At 35.7% G+C, this 14,448-nt stretch overlaps 1 pseudogene; it reads right to left on the bottom strand.

Moving 5' to 3' along the window:
* The window catches only part of LOC109679540 (deuterosome assembly protein 1-like), a 67,735-nt pseudogene that overhangs the window by 11,413 nt on the left and 41,874 nt on the right, over positions 1-14,448 (bottom strand).

Here is a 14,448-nt window from a genome sequence, read left to right as displayed (position 1 = left end):
ACCCTCTTACACTGTTGGTGGGAATGTAGACTAGTACAACCACTCTGGAAAAAAATTTGGAGGCTACTTAAAAAGCTGGACATCAATCTACCATTTGATCCAGCAATACCACTCTTGGGGATATACCCAAAAGACTGTTACTCCAGAGGCACCTGCACATCCATGTTTATTGCGGCACTATTCACAATAGCCAAGTTATGGAAACAGCCAAGATGCCCCACCACTGACGAATGAATTAAGAAAATGTGGTATCTATACACAATGGAATTTTATGCAGCCATGAAGAAGAACGAAATGTTATCATTCGCTGGTAAATGCATGGAATTGGAGAACATCATTCTGAGTGAGGTTAGCCTGGCCCAAAAGACCAAAAATCTATGTTCTCCCTCATATGTGGACATTAGATCAAGGGCAAACACAACAAGGGGATTGGACTATGAGCACATGATAAAAGCGAGAGCACACAAGGAAGGGGTGAGGATAGGTAAGACACCTAAAAAACTAGCTAGCATTTGTTGCCCTTAACGCAGAGAAACTAAAGCAGATACCTTAAAGCAAATGAGGCCAATAGGAAAAGGGGAACAGGTACCAGAGAAAAGGAATTAACCTAGAAGGTAACACTCACGCACAGGAAATCAATGTGAGTCAATGCCCTGTATAGCTATCCTTATCTCAACCAGCAAAAACCCTTGTTCCTTCCTATTATTGCTTATACTCTCTCTACAACAAAATTAGAAATAAGGATAAAATAGTTTCTGCTGGGTATTGGGGGGGGAGAAGGAGGAGGCGGAGTGGGTGGTAAGGGAGGGGGTGGGGGCAGGGGGGAGAAATGAACCAAGCCTTGTATGCACATATGAATAATAAAAGAAAAACGGAAAAAAAAATGAAGTATAAATTAATTTAACAATAGCTCTGTTCTTGGGAATTTAGTTTGTTTTCAAAATTAGCAATACCATTGTTTTGATTTCCTTACACACAAATCTTGGCCATTCTTTCAAATGGATGTTTCTGAGGACCTTGATACAAAGTGTCAACTTTTCTCCCTAAATTCCTACCAATAAAATATTTTGTCACACTCACAACAACTTAGAATTACTATTTTGTTAAATTTGCCAACTTGATAAATAAACCACTAACTTTTATTTATCAATAAAGTTGAGTATATTTTCATATTTTTCTGGCAGTTTTTACTCTGTCTTTTGCACATTTTTCCATTAGAGTACTGGTGTTTAGTAAATTTGCAAAAGGATTTTTAACATTAGGTACAGAAACCCATTGTTTCTTCAGTTGGTTGAAAGTATGTTTTCTGTGTGATTTTTAAGTTTTAATTTTAGTGTGTGGTGTGTTTCATCTAGAGAGGTTTTTTTAATTTAGGGAAATCTGTCCATCTGTCTTTTTGCAGCTTCTCCTTTACTTGTATATTTTGGTCTTCTTTTCATTGTAAAAACCGCTAAATATTCATCGAAAAGAACTGAATTCTTTTCGATGTACTTTGTGGTTTCACTATTTTACATTTAATTCTGTAACTTATTTGGAATTAACTTTGGTATAAAATGAAGAGAAGACACTAAAATAATAAATTATTCCAATTACATTTGCATAAAACATCTGTTCTGCATTGCTGGATCATGCAAGATTTATTGCTAAGTCCGCACACATAAGGATCTAGTTCTGGATCATTCTCTGCCATTGATCTTACTGTTGATACTGGGTCAGTGCCACACAGCATTAAGCAACATAACTTCATAATAAAATTTTATCTCTGGAAGGGACCAATTTTAATGCATCCTCAGAAGAAAAATGAAACATTTTAAAGTCACAAAATGACAGGTTTAGAATAAGAACAGAGATTTTTGAGGCTGTTTAATTAAATGATATAAGAAGTTTCCTAGGGAGTGTTTAAATTCTCACAAAGTTTATTGTATAGGTTGGGTATAGTGGCTCATGCCTGTAATACTAGCTAATTGAGAGGCAGAAAAAGCCTAAACAAAAAGTTAGCAAGAATCTATCTCAAAAGAACTAGCTGGGTGTGGTGGTGTGTGCTTGTAATCCCAGCTATACTAGAGGTATAGGTAAGGGGGATTATAGTCTGAATTAGTCACAGGCAAAAAGAAGACCCTATCTGAAGAATAACCAAAGCAAAAAAAAGGGATGGGAGTGTGGCTCAAGTGGTAGAGGACCTGCTTAGCAAGTGCCAAGTCCTGAGTTCAAATCCCAGTAACACACACACATAGTCTACATTCTGACAATGAAAGCTCATGAAAATGCTTTCCATGGTTCTATGAAGTCCTAGGATTTTTTTTTTTTGTGGTACTGGAGTTTGAACTCAGGGCTTTATGCTTGCTATGCAGGTGTTCTACCACTTGAGCTACTCCACCAGCCCTAGTCCTAGGGTTTGAATGTACATGAGTTACATTGCTGCTGACTAAATTCTGACTCAGAAGGACAGTACTTTGGCATGAAAAGCTGAATTTAAGTGGAGCATCTTTTTTAAGCTGCAAACATCTACGGCCCAAGGTCCACAGACTATAAATAATTACAGCTTAGACTTTTCTTTCTGATGTTCTTAGACCTAAGGATTCACATGACATCCAGAGTCGTCCCAGCTTCTCTAAAGTTCTGCCTGTTACACATCGACGATTATTCACATATTGGTATCGACTTAAAGACATTTTCTCTTACTGCTTAATACCTTAGGAAAGTTTTATAAACAGGTAACAAGTGGAAGAAAATGTTCCAGGAGGCCAACCTTTTCCACAAGACGATCCAGGAGGAGCTATGGGCTTCCACACTACCGACAGAGGCGATCTTTGAAAAAGGAGGGCCTTGAAGGAATTTGTTTGTTAGGCCTTGCCTTTAAGATTTCTCAATGTTTACTCTTTAGAGGCACCAGAACAAATTTTTAAAAAAGCAATTTGTAGTCCTTTGCTTTAAAAGAGAGAGGACTGCTTATTCTAAAACTAGAATTGACTTGTAATAATATAAAGGAGGCACAGTCATAAAATTTTGCCCTCCAAAAGGAAAAACTTCGCATCAGCAGATCTGGTTTAAAAGATCAACTGGAATCTCATCTCTGGATGAGACTCAAGATTTGATAGATGTCTGAACAAGGTATCTATTAGTCAAAATACATAATTTTAATGGCTTGCTGTTCCGTTAAAATTATATTCAAGTTTTTTCTATAAAATTAGATTTTATCTACGATTATTTTTGGTTCAATACTGACTTGAAGTAATTAAGAATGACAGTAATGATTTAAAAAAACCCCACCATTTTCTAAATATACCATAATTAAGTAAGTGTTATGAAAGTACACGGGTAATGTATTTGTTTTATATTGAAGAGAAAATTCCATTTTTCTTAGCAACAACTTTTTTGAGGGCTCTTGTTTCATGTTTCTCTTGAATGCCTTTGTGGTCATTTCAGAAATATACCCCTCAGTACATGGTATCACAAAAACACATTAATTACATCACCTTTGTATTTCTCCTTTTTTAGTTTTGGGGATGAACAGAGGCCCTCCCACCTGCTAGATATGTGTTCTACCACTGACTCACCTAACCCTACCTCTGTATCTCTGATGTTCTTTCTTTTATTATTACTCAACTCTTGTTTCTTTGAAAGTTTTAGAGTTCCACAGTTTTAGTTTGTTTCCTTGCTCTTGAAATGGAAAAACATCCTGGTACTTATTTACTTGGAAAGACTAGGATGAGGCCAGTTGAATTACCGAAATATCTGAATAATAGCATTTTGCATGGACAGTTTCTCTTTTTTGTTATGTACATTTAACAATAAAATGACGCTAACAAAATATATCTACACAAAGACATGCTTTAATCATTTTTATGGTTAGTATGTTAGTTTTAAGTCTGTACATGAATGTTTTAGTCATTGTGAGGGCACTAAATTTTTATATTACTATTTTATTTAGCTGATTTTATAGATAGTAAAAAGCAAATCAAGTCTTAAAAATTACCACAAACTTTCAGTTCTGATTAAATCTGATTTTTTCAAAACTTTCTTAAATCAAATGAAAATTAATAAATGCTATTATAGGACTAAGTAAATGTGGAATCAAAGAAAACTGTCATGATAAACTTGGCTCTTCATTAGCAACTGGGAGAAGAGTAAAAGAAAACCCCTCTTTTTTTCTATGCAGTAGGTTTCAACATGAATACAAGGAAGACATCTCTTTCCAAGCTAGTAGCCTCTTGCTAGTTCTGTTACTATTCTAAGCATCTCACTGAGACCGAGAAAAAGTTAGATACTGGGTTGACTCAGCAGAAGTTTCTCCAGAGTTAAACAAGAACTGCACAGTCAAGTTTATACGACTGTTAGCAGCTGAGTGCAGACCCTCTTTCCCATCTCGCTGATGCATTTTCTTCTCCTGTGTGGAAATTAGCAGGGAGCTTCACAGTCAATTATAGGTTTATTTATTATGAAATGACCAACCTTAAGATCAGTAATTTCCTTTTCTAGAAAATAAAAAGGAATCATTACTTTAATATTATCCAAGTGTCACATATGTTAGAAGGCTTAAAAATAAAGTTTAAAAATAATGGTGCAGCTGGGTGCTGGTGGTTCACACGTGTAATCCTAGCTACTTAGGAGGCAGAGATCAAGAGGATTGGTTTGAAGCCAGCCCGGGGAAATAGTTTGTGAGACCCTATTTCAAAAAATACCCAATCAAAACAGGGCTGGCAGAGTGGCTCAAATGGTACAGCACCTGTCTAGGAAGCATGAGGTCCTGAGTTAGAACTCCAGTACCACCAAAAAAAAAAAAATCATGATGCAAATACTTTTGTTTCTTAATCCCGAGGTAAAGTTTTTAAGTGCTACTTACTTGTGTTTATCCATCCCAATTAATTAAAAATGATTATCAATTATGGGATTTTTCTACTTATAGGATTTTAATACATAACAGATGTGAGTTTTCTTCATTTTAACAAATTAGAAAAAGTACAACAAAATAAAACAACAGGAAAAAGAAATTAATTGACAAAATCTAAAAGTAAATGAAGTGGATGAAAAAACAACAAACCAAACAACCAGTATTTTTACATACTTATAAAATGAACAAACCTCTTGGGAGCCAGAATTAAGGAAAAAAAGAGAAGGAATGTGTTCAACTATACAAGATTAGGAATAAGAAAGGAGACATAAAAACAGAATAAAGGCTGGTGATAAGATTGTGTGCTTGTAATCCCAGCACTCAGGAGGCTGAGGCAGGAAAATCCCAAGGTTCCAGGTTAGGCTGAGCCCACATGGTGAACCCATCTCAAGCAAATAAGCAAACAAAACCACCAACAGTAACAACAAAATGGAATATAGAAGAAATGAAAAAACTGCAGGATATAACCAACCAACTTTGGTAACAAGGAAACAAATTAAAATGGGTAGCTTTCCTAGGAAAATACAAATTAACAAAATGATCTAAGAAGAAATTTGAATATACTAGTACCCAACTAAAGATTTTTCAGGCCTAGATTATTTTGCAGCTAAGTTCTTTCTAAACTTTAGAGAATTTCTAATTCCAATATTATTTAAACTATTTTAGACCACTCATAATGCTCCCTAACCTGTCCTGTAGAGAGGGTCACCACAGATTGCTACCTAAACCCAGCATATCGATCTTAAGGAGAGGTAGAGACCCAGAGGTGCTGTCAGAAAGAACAGCACCTGGATTAGAAATCAGAGGGAAGTGCCAAGTATACCACAACAAGGAAGAAATTATTTGTACTGTGTGCATACATATATGTACACATACATACACACAAACATATATGATCTCTTTTTCCGTTTTGTTGAAATTTTAGTTTGTTTATCCCTCTTTTGTTCCATTTTCTTTTAGCTCTTCTGACTTTTTTCATCTACTTTTTATTTTCTTCTGTCCCTCTCCTTATCTTTCTCTCCTCCCCTTCCTTCTCCCTCCACTGTCCCTATCTCCTTCACACACTAACCACTCATTGAGTAGTCCATTATATCAACTTCACACCTTACTCACATCCTTCCTATTCTTCTGCAATCCCTGACAATAGCACCCTCCTCCACAATGACTGAACTATAACTTCACACACATTAGGGTCTTATTGTCCTATAGTCCCCACATCATACCTCTTTTTCCCCTTTCCTATCCCCCTACCTGGGTGTCCCCGTCTTCTCTTTTATGCCCATCAATTTTATTACCTTAGTTTTAATCTCTATGCAAATAACTGCTATTTCCCCAACACCATTGTTTACAGATAATACTATGCAAAATAACTGGTTTAGCATTGACTTTGTGAAATTGTTACTGCTAAGTTATACCTCCAGGTCAGTGAATAGAAATGTTACAACAACCTAGCTCACAACTAAGCTAGCCACAATACAGAAAATAAGTCAAGGAAAAGATAACAGGTGATTCAATCCCCCCAAACAATTAATCAACAACACATGAGTAAATCTCAAATTAAAAAAATGGTGAATAAGAGAAGGCAGGGAAACATGACTCCTCAAAAGGTTAATAATCATATATTAGAGGATTTAGTGGCTAGTTAAGGGGATAAATCTTGAGACACTGAGGTCAGAAGAATAATAACAAGAATGTTTAAGGGGCTTAAAGACAACCTTCAAAAACAACTCAATGAATCCCAAGAGAATACAGATAAAAATATTGAGAAGACACAGAAACTACTAAATGAATTCAAAAAGGATCTCAAGAAATAGCAAATGAAAGCAACGCAATTATTAAAAAAAACCCAGATAAATGAAAAGATTAGACACCAAAACAGTGATAGTGGGAGACGTCAATACTCCACTATTACCAATAGATAGGTCATTGAATCAACAAAGAAACTTTAAAATTAAATGATACCATAAATCAAAAGGACCTGACAGAAGCCTACAGAGTATTCCATTCTGAAACAGCACAATATACATTCTTTTCAGCAGCCAATGAAACCTTCTCCAAAATAGATCATATTTTAGGTCACAAAGCAAGTCTTAAAGAATATAAGAAAATTGAAACAAACCCCTGCATACTGTCTGGCTACAACAGAATAAAACTAGAACTCAATAGCAAAAGAAACAGCAGAAAATATTCAAACACTGAGAGACTGAACAACATGTTGCTCCATGATAAGGGAAAAATAAGAAGGAAGAAGAAGAAATAAAGAAGGACATGAAAAGTTTTTGAAATTTAATGGAAAAGAAATGCACAACCTATCAGAACCTATGGGTGCTAAAGGAGAGGTTATAGCCATGAATGTGTATGTTAAAAACATAGAAAGATCTCAAATAAATTACCTAATGCTGCATCTCTGACTTCCACATAGACAAGAACAAGGTAAACCCAAAACTAGCAGGAGAGAGAGATAATAAAAATAAGGACCAAATCAAGGAAAGAGAGAACAAAAAAAAAATACAAATAATCAACAAAACAAAAAGTTAGTTCTTTGAGAAGATAAGTAAGATTGATGAACTCCTGGCAAACCTGACTAAAATAAGGAGGAAAAAGACCCAAATTAATAAAATTAGAAAAGAAAAAGAGGAAACCACAATAAACACCAAGGAAACCCAGGGATTATTTTGAAAACCTATATTCAAATAAATTGGAAAATCTAGGAAAAATGGACAAAGTTCTAGACACATGTGACCAACCAAAATTGAATCAAGAGGATAAAAATCACCTAAACAGATCTATAACAAGCAATGAGATTAAAGCAATAATTAAAAGTCTCTCCAAAGAGAAAAGTCCAGATCCCATTGGATTCACTGATGAATTCTACCAGACCTTTAAAGAAGAACTAATATCAATACTCCTCAAACTTTTCCATGAAATAGAAAGGGAAGAAACACTGCCAAAATAATTCTATGAAGCTAGTATTATACCCATCCCCAAACCAGAGAAGCACACACACACACACACACACACACACACACACACACAAGACAGAATTATAGGCCAATCTCTTTAATGAACTTAGATGCAAAAACTCTCAAAACACTGGCAAACCAAATTCAACAACATATCAAAAAGATTATGGACCATAAGTCAGTTTCATTTTAGGGATGCAGGGATGGCCCAATATATACAAATCATTAAATGTAATACAGCGTATTAACAGAAGCAAAGACAAAAACCACATGACTATCTCAATAGATGCAGAAAAAGTCTTCAACAAAATTCAATATTCTTTCATGAAAAAATCTGTGATGAAACGAGTAATAGAAGGAATGTACCTCAACACAATACAATGAGCCTATAGCCAACATTATAGTAAATGGGAAAAACTGAAACAATTTCCTCTAAAGTCAGGAAGGAGACAAGGGTGTCTAGTCTCTCCACTCTTATTCAACACTGTCTTGGAGTTCTTAGTCAGAGTAAAAAGATAGGAAGAAGAAATAAAAGGAATGCAAATAGGAAAGGAAGAAGCCAGACTATCCCTATTTGCAGATGACATGATCTTATAACTACAATACACAAAAAACTCCTACATATCATAAGCACCATCAACAAAATAGCAGGATACAAAATCAATTTTAAAAAATCAGTAGCCTTTCTACTGAAAGAATATAGGAAAGAATATTGGAAAATGATTCCATTTACAATAGCCTTAAGAAAAAAAAAAACCTAGGAATAAAATTCACAAAGTAAGTGGAAGACCTCTACAATGAAAACCATTGTAGAAAGAAATCAAAGAAGACTACAGTAGTTGGAAAGTTCTCCTATGCTCATGGGTTAGCAGAATCAATATTATAAAAATGGCTGTATCACCAAAAGCAGTCTACATGTTCAATGCAATACTCATCAAAATTTCAAAGACATTCATCACAGAGATTGAAAAGTCAACCCTAAAGCTCATATGGAAGCAAAAAAGACTGCGAATAGCCAAGGCAATACTGAGCGAAAACAGCAACACTGGAAGTATCACAATACTTTACTTCAAACTATACTACAGAGCCATAGCAATAAAAACACATGGTACTGTCACAAAAACAGACAGGAAGACTACTGGAACAGAACGGAAGACTAGATATGAATACATGCAGCTACCTCCACCAGACTTTTGACAAAGGTACCCAAACATACAAAGGAAAAAAGACAGTCTCTTCAACAAATGTTGCTAGGCCAAAAAACTGTTACTCCAGAGGCACCTGCACATCCATGTTTATTGCGGCACTATTCACAATAGCCAAGTAATGGAAACAGCCAAGATGCCCCACCACTGACGAATGGATTAAGAAAATGTGGTATCTATACACAATGGAATTTTATGCAGCCATGAAGAAGAACAAAATGTTATCATTCGCTGGTAAATGGATGGAATTGGAGAACATCATTCTGAGTGAGGTTAGCCTGGCTCAAAAGACCAAAAATTGTATGTTCTCCCTCATATGTGGACATTAGATCAAGGGCAAACACAACAAGGGGATTGAACTATGAGCACATGATAAAAGCGAGAGCACACAAGGGAGGGGTGAGGATAGGTAAGACACCTAAAAAACTAGCTAGCATTTGTTGCCCTTAATGCAGAGAAACTAAAGCAGATACCTTAAAGCAACTGAGGCCAATAGGAAAAGGAGACCAGGAACTAGAGAAAAGGTTAGATTAAAAAGAATTAACCTAGAAGGTAACACCCACGCACAGGAAATCAATGTGAGTCAATGCCCTGTATAGCTATCCTTATCTCAACCAGCAAAACCCCTTGTTCCTTCCTATTATTGCTTATACTCTCTCTACAACAAAATTAGAGATAAGGGCAAAATAGTTTCTGCTGGGTATTGAGGGGGGGAGCGGGAGGGGGTGGAGTGGGTGGTAAGGGAGGGGGTGGGGGCAGGGGGGAGAAATAAACCAAGCCTTGTATGCACATATGAATAATAAAAGAAAAATGAAAAAAAAAATAAAGAGGCTGTCTTTTCCAAAAAAAACAAATGTTGCTAGGAAAACTGGTATCTGTGTGCAGAAAACTGAAACTAGATCCATGTCTTTCTTCCTGTACAAGTATCAACTCAAAACTGGATAAAGGATCTTAATATAAGACTTAAAACTTGTAAGCTAGTGCAGGAAAGAGCAGGGAACACACTGGAATGTATAGCATAGGCAACAGCCCCCTAAATAAAACTCAAATGGCTCGGCAACCAAGAGAAAGTATTGACAAATTACATAAAATTAAAAAGCTTCTACACAAACAGAATGGTCACAAAATTGAAGAGACAGCCCACAGAATGGAAGAATATCTTTTTTAGCTATATGTATGATAACGAATTAAACAGAATACACAAGGAGCTCAAAATCTAAACTCCTAAAAATCAATGACCCAGAGAAGAAATGGACAAGTGAACTGAACAGGAAGAAGTCCAAATGGTCAACAAACACATAAAGTATTAACATTCCTGGCCAAAAAGGAAATGCAAATCAAAAACCACTTTAAGATTCCACTTCACTCCTGTTAAAATGGCTGCATTAGGAACACAAACAACAAATGTTGGTGAGGATGTGGGGAAAAAGGAACCCTCATACACACACTGTTGTTGGGAATGTAAATTAGTACAACCATTGTGGAAAACAGTATGGAGACTCCTCAAACAACTAAAAATAGAGCTGCCATATGATCCACTAACTCAACTCCTGGGGATATACCCAAAGGAATGTAAGTCACATTAAAATAAAGACACCTGCACACCCATGTTAATTGAAACATCATTCACAATAGCCAAGCTACAGAAATAACCCAGATGACCTATGACTGATGAATGGATTAAGAAAATGTGGTATTTGTATACAATGGAATTTTATTCAGCCATAAAGAAGAATGAAGTTTTGTCATTTGTAGGTCAATAGATGGAATTGGAAAACATCATCTTAAGTGAAGTTATTCAGTTTCAGAAAGCCAAATACTGCATGTTTTCTCTCATATGTATAATACAGTCTCAGTACAAACACAAGCAATATTATATATACAAATAAATATATACAGAACATGTTTCCAAAAGTGGGACTGTTAGAAGAGAATAAGGGAGGGTGAAAAGAAGAAAAGAACAAGCCAGGTGTGGTATAAAATACCAAGGCAAAAGTCCCACTGAACAATGAAGGACAAGAATGAAAAACAGGTCATGCTAATCGGAGGTCGGTAATGGGAGAGGGAGAATAAAAGAAGGAGGTAAAGAAGGTGAAATGGTTGATGTACTTTCTATACAAGAATGAAAATGGATTTTTAAGCCTTTTGAAATAACCATAAGGGGACTAAGGTGAAAAGAAAAATGGAGGGGATGAACCAGTTTGATTATAATACACATATACATGTAAATTTCATAATGAACTCCCTTGAATAGCTATCTTAAACAAAAATGTCGCTTTAAATAATAAATGAGCAAAGTCAAAGTCTGTAGGAATCAGTGAAGTAGGCTCAGTGGAGGCTGTGATAACCTAGAACATGAAAACACTCAGATGGAATTTAAAGAATACAAATACTATTTTATGATAAAAGAAAACATTCATGGAGTCACGATCTGATTTAACTTTTTGTGTGTGCAGTGTTTAGAAATAAAAAGGCTTAGGTAACAGGCAGATTTTTTCATGGCAGATGGGAAACCACGTAAGTTTTCCTTTTTATCCACTTGTACTCCATCACATCTATAACTGTGCTCAAAAAGAAGGCAGAATGTATCCAGATGCTTCTACTCTCAATACTAGAAGATAAGCTATTATGAGAACAAGCACATAATATCACAGAAATACAGGATTGTGAAAAATATCCAATCCAGCTCTCACTTTACAGGTGAAGGAATTACAACACTCATATCTTCTCTACTTCTTGAGTAGTAGAAAAATTATTTTAGGATTTTCTCTCACACCAAATAAAAGATAAATAATGCTGATGTTTCAATTATTCAATACATAACAACTGTCATAGGGCTGGCACCAGTGGGAGGGGAAGGTGTTGGGGAAAGAGGGTAGGAGGCGGTAGTTGCAAAAATAGTGTACACATATCATATATATTTGATGCATCCTAAGAACCAGTGTAAATGCCAACATGTATCTCCAACGAGCACAACAATGAAGGGAAAAAAATCAACCATCAACTGTTACATTAAACAATGGGAATGAGAAGCACAGAATCTGTGTAAGTTGTAAAATATACCACGTATGTGGTAGGATTTCAAGGCAACAGCAAGATTGAAAGCAACGAAAGAATGTGTCTGGCAAGTGATCAGAATTAAGCTCAATTCAAGAAACAGAAGAAGGGAGAAAACTAGAAATTAAATGCTCCAGCCTGAGGATAAAGGTAAATTCAACTGAGTGCAAGATAGTTTGTAACTCCTGCATGCCTGATATATGGCAAGTGCTCAGTAAACAATGTTTAGGGAAATCCTGACCAATTAAGTAGTCCCTTGCTCAGTTAAGTGAATGAATTCAGCATATTACCATGTACCGTCCAGGGTCTAAATCTCCCATCATTCCTTTTAGATGCGTGTTTTCTGTTCTGACAGCTTTATATCTCATATCTGAGACCTGAAAGATTAGAAGATAAAAGGGAGATGGAAATTCATAATGAAAACTCATGAGTCTATTAAAATTAATTTTATCTTTTTAATGCAAATATTTTCTAGTTGTAGTGAAAGGAAACACATCTCTTTACTTTTATCAGTTGGGTACTCTATTCAGCTCTCCTGTCTTTGGTAAATGCTGCTGCACCCTCCACTTATGATGAATGCTAAATTAAAAGCAGATAATTATAATAATAATTCATTTGCTTTTTTTCCTTCCAATTCCCAAATTACATTTCTCATTTCTGCTTTCTATTGTATGTGAATAGTCACTAGAAAAATCACAATTTAAAGAACATGCTTGAAGTAATACTATCCATTAAATTTCTTCAATACCTAATTAATTTTTACAATATGTAATGTCTGATTTTCATGTTTAATGCTGTTCTTTCTGTTATTCCTGACAAATTTCCTTCTTTGTTTGTGACTTCTTCATTGTGTCTTCTACATTATTTCTTTCTCTGATTTCTTCTACTTAACAGTACTTGGATATAGTATCTGTCCTTTTGCTTATTGTTTGTGGATTTACTTACTTATTTGGTTTTTTAAGACAGGCTCTTGCTACGCAGCACGGGCTGCCCTTGAAATCACAATCCTCCTGCCTCAGCCTCCCAAGTACTGGGATTACAGCCACGTACCGCCATGCCAAACCTGTCCTTTAATCTATCTCGGGCTTACTTCTATATAAAACTTTTGCCTTAAAAAGATTTATTTTTGTAAATTATAAAATATATAAGAATATGAAAGTGAAAATAAGAATCATTGATAATCTAACTACCCTGACCACTGTTACCACCTGTAAAATATCCTTCTAGATACAAGTTCAACCAAGGTTGTTTTTCTCCTTGGGCTGTTTTCCTATGTATTTACAAGCTAATCACAGTTTTAAGGCTTATGATTGGCAGAAGGCTGAATCTTTCCTGTTTTCATAATACACAAGGTTTAACAGTTGCATTATTTATGAAGTGATTCTCATATGCCTAAAAAGTTACTGAAATTTTTTCAATAAATGTTTTGTGTTCTGAAAATATTTAGGTTTGGGGTAAAAAGGCAGATAAATCTTGTGCTCTCTATTGACAGCAAGCTACTGATTTGAGTACAAGTAAGAGCTTCAAGGACTTTTAAAAAATAGGAAAGGGAAGGAAGGAATGACATAGAAAATACTTGCAGTATTTTAACATTAGAATGTTACATTTGCTGTTTTTCTCCATGCATCATGCTGTGTGTTGAGTGAATGTTTAATAAACATGAACAGATTTTCATGTTACAGTATCCATTTTTTAAAACCCTAAAATAAATACATGAAATGCCAGATGGGAAATAGCTAAGAAAAAGAGGAACAGGTTATTTAAAAATAAATGTTAGTGGAAAGGACCTACAGAAAACAACTAAGGAAGAAACCTGATTGAGCACAGTTTGCGGTGAGGAGAAAATGTGAGGATGAGATGCAATGACTTTCCTCCTTTGTCACTTATCTCCTCAGTTCTTATGCGATGATACAAAGGTTTCGTGACTCCACAAAGCACTTCTATGACATCAAGAGCATTTCTGTGACGTGCAGTCTCAGAAACAACACAAAGCAATGCAAAGTTTCATCAGTGACTAGTGAAGGCTCCCAGGGTGCAGAGCATGCTGGGCCCTGGAAAGGAGCTTTCTTGCTTGTGTACCTGTTGCTTTGCTAACATTTATTCTTTTATTTCTAATTCCATCTTTAACTGTCTTTCCAGGAGGGCAGCTTTCTTCATGATGGTTGCTATGGTGATCTCCTTCTGATGAAGTGCCTGTGTTAGGTCAGAGATCTCACTCCTCATCTGCTCCTGTTCAGAGTTGCGTTGCTCTTCCTCCTGACAGAGCTGATTCCTTATCTGCAGCAACAAGAGACCAGGAAACATGGACAAAGCCCTTCATTTACAGAGCAGC

This window comes from Castor canadensis, chromosome 1 (assembly GCF_047511655.1).
Source record: "Castor canadensis chromosome 1, mCasCan1.hap1v2, whole genome shotgun sequence".
NCBI lineage: Eukaryota > Metazoa > Chordata > Mammalia > Rodentia > Castoridae > Castor > Castor canadensis.
The sequence above is the reverse complement of the archived record's forward strand: the minus strand, read 5'-3'. Positions and strand labels throughout refer to the sequence as shown.